At 43.6% G+C, this 12427-nt stretch overlaps 1 long non-coding RNA gene across 1 annotated transcript; it reads right to left on the bottom strand.

The window, feature by feature from the left end:
- Nucleotides 1-6484: 6484 nt before the first annotated feature.
- On the bottom strand, nt 6485-9935 carry LOC144370077 (uncharacterized). Its single transcript, XR_013430032.1, has 2 exons — nt 9624-9935; nt 6485-9401 (listed from the first exon to the last, which is right to left on the bottom strand). It is a non-coding gene; the product is annotated as an uncharacterized LOC144370077 (long non-coding RNA).
- Between the last annotated feature and the right edge of the window lie 2492 nt (nt 9936-12427).

The following is a 12427-nucleotide window of genomic DNA, read 5'->3' as shown; positions in this document are numbered from 1 at the left end:
CTTTAGAAAAATCTGGTAAGAAACTCTGGTTGATCAGCAGCATAGGGTAGTAACCTACTGAATTTTTAAAGCTTTCAGTACATTTACAAATGGGATTGCAGTTGTTTACTCATCTACTTGTTTCCCAGGCAATAGAGTGGTTCAGGGAAGCCGCCCTTGACCTTGATGTGACTTTGGCATGTTAGCCAGGCAAGGCAGCTAGTGCCTGGAGCTCCCTCCACCAACCAGGCTCAGGACATGCCTCAGAAGGAGTTTGGGTGGTCACTGAATTTCCCCTCAAAGTCTCCTGCTGGGGTGCAGGACGCACTCCCCCAACCTCTGGCACCTTGGCATTTGAGAAGCACCAGGAGCAGAGATCACGCTGGCTTCTTCCTGCTGCTCTCCCTTGTTAGGGACGAGGGTGCCCAAGGAATCAAGCACCTGCTCAGAAGCAGGCAAACTGCACTTTTGCAGAAGGGTGTGCTGCCAAGAAAGTCTGGCCAGCAGGCACATGTGGGCAGGCCGTCCACTGCTTCTATCCCTAAGGCAGCGCTGCCCCTCACTCGGATGGGAGGAACTGGGGGTTCCAATCTACGTGACTGGTAAAATGGGGGTGGGCAAAGGGAAGGGCTGGAGCTCAAGTGACTAGACCGGACACAGGTTGGGGAGCTCAGGATGGACGTGAGGGGAGGCATTTGGGCCGTCCTCTGGAGACTGGATCCAGGAAGTTAGACAGGCTTCAGGATGCCTTTCTGACATCCCATTTTTACATTGAAGGTTAAATACTATATTCTGAAAATGGGCCAACAGACTTTCTATTTCGCACACCCTGCAGCAGCCATAAAAGAGCCCTTCCTCTAAGGCAGGCCATAAGACTGTCATTCCTACAGTCCTCTCTGTTCCTGAGGAAGGGCCTAAGACACAAGGCCCAGAGGAGCTGTGCAAACAGGATTTGCAGAGTCCCCAGTTTCCCCCCTTCAGTCAGACCCCCTTGCCCAGCTGTGCTTCTCCACGAGGGTTCATTTCAGCAAACTGAGCATAAGCATGTGGCTTCCCTGAGTCCCAGGCTCCTCTTCTAAAGTCCCCTGTGTCGGATTTACATTAAGAGGCTTGCCAAAACCCTGTGCCCCAAACTCAAGAATTTACATTAGGTAGTATCATTCGTCAGGCCTTTTTAGTCACATAGATTGGAGGGTAAATAAAAAAGCAAGGGTGGTAGAAAGAATGAAAAGAATTTGATTAAAATGGGGTTAAATGTGGGCTGGGTTTGTGGCTCACTGGGAGAGTGCTTGCCTAGTGCTCACGAGGTGCTGGGTTATATCATCAACACCACATAGAAATAAATAAAATAATGGTGAAAATTATAAAAAAGTTATTAAATATGAAAATAAACCATTTTCACTTGAATTTAAGAAAAAAACAAAATTAGTAAAAGAGAAGTAGTTGTTACCATGACATATTTATTTTGTGACCAAAGTGCTTGATTGATATAAGAATACACTAATATTGAGATTAACAATGTGTCTCAAAATTTAAAAATAACATTAAAAAAATCTGAGGATGAGGCTCAGTGTTATGTGCCCCTAGGTTCAAACCCTTGTACAAAAAAAAAGAAAAAAAAATTGTGGTTTCTTTTTCTTATGTTACATATTGCAATTTTAGCATTCATTTTCACCTATAGTGGAGGATGTGAAAAGTCAGTCTCTCGCACATATATCCATGCCCACGCCTGACATTTTGCTGTCAGGCTATTGTTTTATGTCAAGGTCTATACTTTACCTGCCACCTCACATTAATTGGATTTTTTTTTTCAAATCCTAGGTTTCTCTGGAGGCAGTATTCGTCTTCAGTCCTTGAACCCTGGCTTCTTCCTTCTGTGTTCATTTAGATTCAAGGCTTTTTTGGAGAAGACCCACTTCAAAAATGGGAACAGTAAGGCTTGCTTAAAATCACTTTCCCAATGGCCCATCAGTGCAGGAATTGAGATTGGGACCGGTGTCAGCCTGTTGTGGAACAGTTCTCAGGAGAGCCATGGGAGTCCTGGGATTCTGGACTTGAGTGTTGGCATCAAAAGAAAAGATACTCACTCTCTGAGAACATTCTGGGGCAGGTGGGAGATCCTGGAGATGACTCAGGCCTAACTCTGCCCCAAGGGCTCAGATTAGGTAAAGGCGAGGTTTTGTCTTGTACTTTCTTTCCATCCCCAGAGACCTGAATAAGAATTGGTGACAAAGACGGCTGGTTCTCTTACATTATTCCTGTACCTGAGGACAATGAACAGAAAGTAAAAAAGGGAGAAAAATAAATGCATCTGTCTTTCCACTTCTAGGAAAATATACCCATAAAATACTGAAAAAGATTTCCTTTTACTTGAAAATAAAAAAAGCCCAGTGGTTAGTATTCTGGGTTGCTATGGCTATCCAGCTATGCCATCATGCCCCAGAACAATTTCTGTTTTTTATTCTGCAATCCATTCAATACAGCAATCAGGGGAAAGGGAAGAAGGAAAAAACAAAGATCTAGAGGCCCAGTTGCTTCCACTGATATCTCTTTGGCCAGCACAGAATCATAGAGACCCCTACCTGCAAAGGATATTGGGGAATACAGTTTGTTTTTCACTTTTAGTTTGGGTTTGGTTCTGTTTTTGGTTGTGGGGACTAAATCTAAGATTGCTTAAGCACTGAACAACCATCCCCAACCTTTTTTTATAGTTTAGAGACAGCATCTCTCTAAGATTTTTAGGGCCTCACTACATTGCTGAAGCTGTCCTTAGACTTGTGAGCCTCCTGCCTCAGCCTCTATAGTCACTGGGATAATAGGCATGTGCCACCAGGCCTGTCTGGCTTTTTTTTTTTACATGCTGGAGTTGGATCCTGGGAGGCCATCCTTACATGTGATTTGAGTTACCTCCCTGCCTGGGTGAGAGGCGCTTAAACACAGCCTGTGTTAAAAAGCCTTCCCCACCCTTTCCCAGGTCTGAGGGCTTGTCCATGCTGAGCCATGCCTGGCCACTGACCTGAAGACTCAATTGCCAGCCCTGACCTTGGGATGCTGCCCCCCCCTTATCCTTCATTGGATGGGATTTTTCCTTGAATTTTTTGTTCCCCAATAAAAGCTCACTCCCTGGCATGCTGTTCCTCTCTCGCTAGTCTCTTCTGTAAACCTCGCCACCACATTAGGGGGCTGGAGGCGGGAACTAGGAGAAGCCATCTCAGAGCTGTGCTAAATGTAATGAGAGTCTCTTTAATTTAAAACTCACCAGCAATTTCTTATGCATCGAATCCTCTTTCATGAAGCTCACGCTGGTCGCATGGCAGAGAAACCCAGAGCCAGGCACATGTGAAACACTCGTTTTACTACCGAACTGTACTTTCAGCCCTAAACCTGTCATTTTGAATTATTAGAAACCCATTTTATAAAATATAAGGTCCCAGTGGAATGAATTAGTGATACCTGAACCTGGACCTTAACAACCAGTTGTGCTCCAGTGGCTTAGTGCAGGCCCAGTGCATAGTCACACGGTGGCATGAAAGGATGGGCATCCAGTGAGGAATGGGTCCTCCTGGGCTGCTAAAGGAGAAATGCTGGATAGGTGGCCGGGCTGAGATACTGTTCTTCCATATGTGTTAGGATGGTCATCCCAGATAGAGAAGGGGTACAGGGTGAGTGCTTTTGGGTGGTTACCCACTGAGATACATCACCAGGTTTTAAAATATTTTTTCTTTGTTGACAGATTTTTATTTTGTTTATTTATATGTGGTTCTGAGAATCAAACCCAGTGCCTCACACATGCCATGCAATTCAATTGTGCTGCCACTGAACCACAGGCCCAGCCTCATTCCTAGTACCTTTTATTTATTTATTTGATTTGGCCCTTCTGGGATTGAACTCTTGGATACTCCACCACTGAGCAACATCACCAGCCTCATTTTGTATTTTATTTAGAGTCTCAGTAATTTTCTTAGTTCGTCACCTTTGTTGAGGCTGACTATGAACTCTTGATCCTTCTGCCTCAGCCTCTTGAGCCACTGGGATTACAGGTGTGTGCCACTCTGTCTGGGTCCCCTTTTCCTTCTTTATTATTATTATTATTTTGATAAAGGGTTAAATTGTTTCTCAGGACCTCACTAAGTTAATGAGCCTTGCTTTGAACTCTCAATACTCCTGCCTCAGCCTCCACATCCACTGGAATGACAGGCCTGTGCCACTGAGCCAACTCTAATAAAAATTTTAAAGTTATTTATTCCATGGTAACAAGGATCTACTTAAACTTACAATCCAAAAACATACATATAATATATTCACTTATTATAAATAAATTTATAAGAATTAGCATATGCCATTTTTATAAAAACAGATGTCACAAAAATTACTCCCATTGACCAAATGTGACCCATAAAATCTTGAAAACATGGATATTTGATTTATATATTCTTATTCTTTTTCCAGATTTATTATTATAGACAAGTTTAAAACACTGAATGAGTGAATGCAAAGAATTATGCCAATTTCCCAAATTATTAATTGAAAATAATATTTTATTTTTCCTAGTAATGACATTTATTTTCCCACAAATACCGCATGTGGCATTTATGTGTTGAAGCTAAAAAGTTGATTACACAGAAACTGAAACAGAAATGCTTCCCAGATTTATGATAAGAATGAGAAAGAGACTGATTTTGTGTAAGGAGTGCCCAAAACAGTTAAGACCAGAAAGTAACTCTTAGGTTTTATAGCACAATAATGTGATTATGTTCTACAATAACTTCTTAAACAAATCAAAATAGCCAGAAATTTGCAGGTTTCAAACAAATAATAATAATTTTAATTAGATGAAAATTACCCTGATCTGATAACTACACACTATATACTCATGTTGAGTTACAATAATGGGTCTCATATCAAAGTACAAATAGTAGATTCCACTTAAAAATTAAAATAAACAGAAATCAACTCTTTGATGTTTTAACCAAATATCTACATCACCTCAGATTTTAAAATGGTATCCTATGTTCATAAATGTTTCACTATTTTGGTTTTTCTTACTGTCATGTCTTTTATATCTAAAATGTCTAAAGAGTCATGGAACGATTTAGCCTCATGCACATGGTTTTCTGATGAATGCTATTTTTTTCAAAACTTGTTTACACTTTATTATTTTATTTTTTATGTGGTGTTGAGGATTGAACACAGTTTCTCACATGTGCTAGGCAAGCACTCTACCACTAAGCCACAATCTTATCCCTGATGCCTGGTATTTTTTTAATATGTGGCTTGAATCAACTTAAAATACATACCTACTATTTCAGACACTTGACTTAAAACACAACTTGCCTTGTATAGAAAATATTCCATCAGATTAACATCAAATTTTCTGTATCAATTTTATGTGTGGTTTCTTTACTGAAGAAATACATTGCTTCCTTCAAGCAGATGAATATTGGGATTTTATGGAAGTTCATCTTTTAGGCTTGGATCAAGTTCTTGTTCTTTAATTAAAATAAAATGACTTTGAGTCTATCTGAACTGTGACTTTAATTGCCACCTTTATTCCAGATGACTGAAAAGAAGACAGTAATAATATATTTCTACTGATATTCAATAGCTGGACTTTGGTCACTTAAGATATTTTTCTGGTCATGATAATAACATATATGCAAGGTGGATAGCTACATTGGGGATTCAAGGACAGGCCTAGAATACTGCCAAAGAGTTTTCTACACATATTGCTAGAATATTTTAATATTATGAAAACAATTTGAAGCAAAAACATAGCCGTTATTAAAAGAAAAGATTTAAATCTATTAAATCACATATATGAGAAACTGCATAATTAAAACATAATGGCCAGCATTTCTACTGAGGACTTTTTATTTCAGAATTCAATTATATTTGATAATTGTTCTTCTTTCATACACAATAGCTCTAGAATATATGTAATGTGACTCCTTATATGTCATACAAGATGATCAGATTTAGCATCAAGGTAACACTTTAACTCAATAAAAAATTATAAATACAAATTTATAAAAATCATCTTAGAGGGCATGCTTCTCAGTGCCATCTTAGATGATATATTAAAGGCATTAGTTCTGGTAATAAATGTCAAAAGACAGCACTAAAAACTACATCTAAGTGCACACCTACTACATTAAGATGCATTTTTGAGAAGGTTGCAATTCTTTATGTTTGTACAATCCTTCCATTTCAATTCACTGAAAATTGTAGAGTTTTCAATATGTTGAAAGATAAGATATGTTGAAAGATAAGAGTTCATCCAAACAAGAGAATAATCATTCTCCTCAAAAGAGGAGAATCATTAAAATAGGACCCCAAGATACATGAATTCTAGTTACGAGGGGGGGGGGGAATATAAAACCATTAACAGCCTCAGCTCAACAGATGTTGGCTAAAATGGGGTTAGAATGTACTCTAGATAACATTGTTACTGCTTTGATTGCTAAACTCACACAAAACTCTATAAATGCTTTGGTCTTAATAACAATTTTGCTCTGTTTCTGTACACCAGCTCTAGAAAATTCAGTACTGTCAGATCCTGGACTTCTAGAACCCATTACAATATCTTGACTCACTTGCATAAAATTGTGATATACCTGCAAAAATGTCTCATGGTATTCATTGCTTAATCAAGAAGAGAAAGATGAAATCAAAGTAACACACTACCCCAGAAAACCTCAAGATGAGATTACATCAAGAACTATTTTGATAATATATGGTAATTCTGAATCTATAAGAAAGCCTATGTACAGTGGGAGCACAACTACCATAACATAATCCAGACATAATTGGGTAATAATATTGGAAAGGCACCTGGAGGATATTAGAGGGACTTGATAACTGAAGTGACAAAAATGTGTTTTGGGTGAATCCACATATATCCCTGGTAAGCGGATAGGCTGAGATTGATGAAGATGACACTATTTGAAACAAAGACTTCTGCTTCATTTTCTCCTAAGATATATACTATTGGTATAGAATATGAAAAAAATGAAAAAGGTCAACAAACAATATTATTTTATTAGTAAAAGAAACATTTCCTCTGAAGTTTGTTTTGAGATTTCAGCTAACACCAGAATTTTCTTCTGAAACTTCACATTCCTTTTCTAGCACAAGGTCTAGCCCAAGATCTTTACCATTGGTATCTTGGCTCTAATACATCTAGGGATGCTGATAATTATGGGGTTCATATTTACAGATGTTTTTGTCTCATAATTTTGGAGATGACGTCAAATAAAAATTAATAATCTACTTTCATCAGTTTTTGGGGGGGTGCTTCTCCATTTGTACCACCTGCCCACTGAGTGTTCTCTATGACACCACCCTCAGCCCCAGAAGCTCCTGTTTGGCAAAGTTCAACCATCAATTCTCACATCAGAGCCTGTGATTCCTTGTTCCTTGTGGGTATTCTACATGTTCATGGATGCTTCATTCTCGTTCTCTTCTACTGCCATCATCAGTGAGACCTAACATGATCTTACACTTATTACTGTATGCTGAACAATTGTACCGATGCATTACTTTCTAAGGCATTTATTTTCAATATTGGGGTGTTCCAGGAAGTCTTTTCTCTAAGGCTCATGTCCTCAGGTCTTTCTAAAAGTCAATAAATAGACAAAAATCTAACTAAAAAATAAATGATGTTATCACTATTAATACATGAACATTAAAATAAATAAACAATACTTAAAACTCTCAGTCCATAGGTATAAGGACTTGGATTACATAGATCAATTTGGTGGAAGACACAAACTACCAAAATGCATTTTGTTCTTGGTGATCATTGTACTGGGAAGAAGTTATTGTTTTCAGCATTGAACTCTCACCAAGCCATGGGTTTATTTAGGGTAGGACACTGCTGTTTTCTTCTGTAACCATGACATGGTATCAATCATATGTAAAAAGAAAAAAATAACAGAAATAGGAAATGGTTCTCTCAGAAAAAAAATAAATTACAAGCACATTGTGATAGTGCACAGAATATCCAAAATGTGGCCTCTGTATATGGGGCATCTACAGAAAGCATGAACTTGTATACCTGCTGGGAGAAAGAAAAATGTTGCAACCCTCCAGCGAATTGGGCTTTATTATTTGAAAATATATAAAAAAATAGCCATTGATAAAGCAATATTTCTTGCAGGACTGAACATTGAATGTACATTTGCAAGAATATAAAATAGATTCCCAGAGCTATTCAATACAGAAATATTGTTAAGGAATGAAATTCAGAAATAGTCCAAATGTCCATCATTTGTTTAGTTCCAACTTTTGTCTATCTATATCATGGAAAGTTAAGATTTTTACATATGTGGAGTATTTTCCAGGTTGTTTCATTGAGTGAATAATAAGGGGCAGAAAGGATATACAGGAGCACTCTATTTTGGGTAAGAAAGAAATTTACATAGTAACTTATTATTGTTATTGCCTCCTACCAAAAAAAGAAAAAAGTAAGAATATATACTAGAAACAATTAAATCAGTTGTTCATGAAGGGCAATGGTTAAAGATTAGTGGGGATGAAATATAGGTGAGTCTTCAGTATTTTTTAACATGGGTTTATATTTGAGCCACATAAACAAAAACCATGTTCAAAACATCAATGTCCTCTTTGCCCTGAGGCTTTTGCAAATACTGTTCCTGAGCCGGATTTCTCTCTTCCTGAGGATGGCTTCTCTTGGGTTTTCACCTTACAGCTTCTGTGGAACACATGCTAGTATGGGACTGGTGTCCCCTCGTCATGACTAGGAAGGTGAGCCGTGGGCCATGTGTGCTCAGCTGCAGGCTGAGTTCCTTCTCAGCTGAGCCCACTGGCTCATCAGAGAGCTGATCCTCTGACCCCTGAGCACCAGTTTAGGTGCTGGGTACCTGGCATAGCCACACCCTGGAGTTCCTGATGCCAGCACTTGCCCCCGGTGTCCAGCAAGGGCCTCCAGCTGAGGGCTGCTGGTGGAGCACTCTGCCATTAGAGCTGACATCAAATGATCCTCCAGACAACCTGGTACCCAGGCGCAGGAGGCTCAAGTAAGGGCGAAGCTGAGTGTTAGGCTAAGTAGCTTCTGAGGCACAGGCAGGAAATCTCAGGTAGAATCCTAGGAACTCTGCCTCCTCCTATCTACCCTCCTGCCTCCAGGGCCCAATATGTCCACACCAGGTTCCCCAGCAAGGGCTCATGGACTTGCCCTCAGCCCAGGGCCATCTTGTCCTCAAACCACTGCTCTGTGACTCCAGCTCAGCTGACAAATGGTGAGAAGTGGAGGAGCATGTGCTGAACCCCGCTTGGCACAAGGACTCTGGGATCCAGAACCTGCAGCAGCATCAGATCAGGCACACGTCTGCCTCCAGGCTCATCTTGTGGCCCATGGAGATGTAGAGAGGCTTGTTGCTAGGGCTATGGCTCTTCAGGGCCTACAGCATGGAAAGGAGGTCAGAGCTGCAGGAACACATGCCCCCAGGTCCAGGCCAGCCACAGGGACTGGAGGCTCTGACGAGGTCCTTGGTGGTAGAAGGGAGTTCTTGGACTCCCAGCCCTTAGGCTCCTTCCCGGTGCCTGTCTCTGGGCAGGGTGGGCGAGTGCTGGCATCAGAGGGTCTGGGGTGCACACGTGCAAGTGCATGCAGTGCCTCTGACCTGGCAGAGTAGGGTGAAGGCCCAGGCCAGTCGTCATTCCCAGGACAGTTCTAGAACCTCCCGTCAGAGGATGCATCTCCCTCAGCCTGCAGGAGCTGAATCTGGAAAATGGGGAGAAAACTTGCAAAAACCTTTTCTTGGTAAAGGGCTGAGGCAAGCCTCTTCCTCTTTAAAACCCAGTCACAAGCCGGGAAAGGGAAGGGACCTCTCCTGGATGATACTGTACCCAAGCAAAGCCATCTGCTCAGACAGCCCTGGGTGTGCCTAAGGCCCCCATCTGATCTGACAACAGGGGCTTTGAGATGGGCAGCAGCTCACCTGGGACCACAGAACTGGTAAGTAGAGGAGTGGCCAGGGCACACAGGGCCACCCTGGCAGCAGACTGTGACGAGGACTTAGCTACTAGCTTCTTTCTGCTTCCTCCCTACTGGGAACTTGGACATGTGTGTCACCTCCATACTTTCCACCGGAGGGGAGAGGATGGGCCCAGTGTGGGTCACATTGGCCTGGGTAGGGTCTGGACCGCCATGTCCTCCACAGATGTTTATGGAGTGAGTGCTCCACACAGGTGCCTCTGCTGGAGGAAAGGACAGATGGGGTCTTTGCTCTCAGAATGTGCTGTGCAATAGAAGAGCCAAAGTGTTAATGTCACCTCCCCTGTGCATGCTGCAGGGCCAGAAGAGGGAGATGCAGGGGTGAGAAAGGGTGTGGATGCAGTCACAGGCAGGAGCAGTGGTCCAAAGCCTGGCACCTGGGATGGCATGGGGGTGACTGGGGGACATACCCTACAATAATCTACATGAGTGTGGCAGCAGCACAGAGGTGGAGATGGAAGAGGCAATCACAGCACAGGGAGGAGTCAGGGGCCCCAGGGGTTGCAAGCCACAAGCTGGGATGTACCACCCAGGGCTACATGGAGAGAGGCACCAGAGAACACCAGGTGTGCTTTACTCCAGGCCAGGATCCAGGGATACAGATGTATGCGGGAAGTAGCTGACCCGTCCTTCCCATCCCCAGGACCATTCCAGGCACCTGCTGGCTGGGCCCAGGCTGTCCAGGCCTCCCTACCTTCTCCTTGTGCAGGGCACTCTTCTCCAGCATGTCTACCTGCAGGAGTTTCTTGGCCACTCCAGTGCAGGGCAGCTTTGTGAGGACACCAATGTAGCAGGCCACTCCAAAGCTTGGCAGTGGGCAGAGGAGGGTGAACTGGGGCAGTGGGGTTGGGCAGCACTAAGCCATGCAGCCTGGAGGTGGGCCCAGGATGAGGGATGAACAGAATCTCACCATCTACAGACCAGCAGAGCACTCAGGGCCCAGACTCCAGGAACCTCTGTGCCCTGACTTCATGGGTGAGGTTGGGGCAGGCCCAGCAGCCTAATCAGCATGCTCACACCACGTCACCCTGTTCTTTCTTTCATTTTCTGGCAATTTCCCTCTTCCTCTCCCCTTTGCTGCTGCCCTCAAGTCTATGCATATGTTCCCATGGCCTGGGTGCCCATTCCCAGGAGCAGCCGGCTGGTCCCAGGACTAGCATCCAGGTCAACATGAGTTTACCCTTTGGTTTTGGGGCCATGAGGTCCAAGGGCAGTGGCCAGGATGACCATCAACCTCAGCACCCTCCTGGGCCAAGGTCCCTGCATCTGCAGGAAATGGCTCTCCTGTCTGATTATGGACAGAGGCCTGACTGTCCAGCTCAGGGACGGTGGTGAGGGGGCTCCCTGAGCTCAGGCCCTGTGACTTTTCACAGTGGCCAGGTTGGCACTGGACCATGGTCCTGGAGATGGGCCAGTGTACGGTACTGTGGGCAAGAGAAGGGGTAGGTAGTAAAGGTGGGGTGAAAGGGGGGCTCTCCTCTGGGTGGGGGATCTGTCCTGTGGTCTCACTGTCGATGATGAAAATGAGTCCAGAAAGGAGCCATCAAAGCCTGGATGGCAGCAGAAGCTCTTGCATGGGGTCAGACACGCCCTCTTCTGGTCTCTCCCAGTGTCCACTCTGACCTTTCCTTTGGGGAGAGCAAGATTATCTCAGTGGTGGAACACCCCCATTTTCACCCAGAAACAGGACCTACAGAGCCACAGGGAATCACATCAGCTAAGCTGACCCTCACTCCTCAGGTTGGGCTTGTGGGGCAGAAAAAAGGGGAACTGCCACAGGGGTCCAGCTTTCAGAAAACCCTCTTCTTTTCTGACTATGAGTAGTAGTGGCTTTCAGGGGGCCTTCCCTCCCCCAGGCAAAAGCAGAGGGTCCACTTCCTGCCCCTGGGAGGAAGTACCTGTCTGGGGCATGAGTCCTGGCTCCTTCTCCTATAGCAACTGTCCCAAATCCACCAGAAAGGGCAACTCGAGGAAGGCCAGAAAGGCCTGTCACATAGGAGGCCATCAGGCTACCCATACAGCTCTCTTCATACACCACCTGCCACCAAGCATGCAGGTCAGCAGGAGTCCGAGGCCACCTGCTTCCTGCCTCCATTTGCTCTGCCCTATTGCTCAGTTCACCATCAACAACCAACCTCCCATCTCTGCCCCACCCATGGCTCCCTTCTCTGCCTCACCCAGAGGTGGGGTGTGCAAGATAACCTTCCCTGCAAATGGCGGTGAGGACTGAATGCAATGTCATTTTGTAACAGGGGTTCACTTAGTGCTTTGACTATATCCCTTGTTGCCTTGAAACTTATGTTTTATTCTTTTTCCAAAACTTCTTTTCCCTGACCTTTATCCTCCTTGATCTCTCCTCCCTAATCTCATTTTTCTCTGAATTACCTCTTTAAAAAACTCCTATTTCCCATGATGGGCAGAATCACTGGC

Source organism: Ictidomys tridecemlineatus, chromosome 13 (genome assembly GCF_052094955.1).
Source record: "Ictidomys tridecemlineatus isolate mIctTri1 chromosome 13, mIctTri1.hap1, whole genome shotgun sequence".
NCBI classification, from domain to species: Eukaryota; Metazoa; Chordata; class Mammalia; order Rodentia; family Sciuridae; genus Ictidomys; species Ictidomys tridecemlineatus.
Note: the sequence above shows the minus strand (reverse complement) of the source record. Positions and strands in the feature narration are given on the sequence as shown.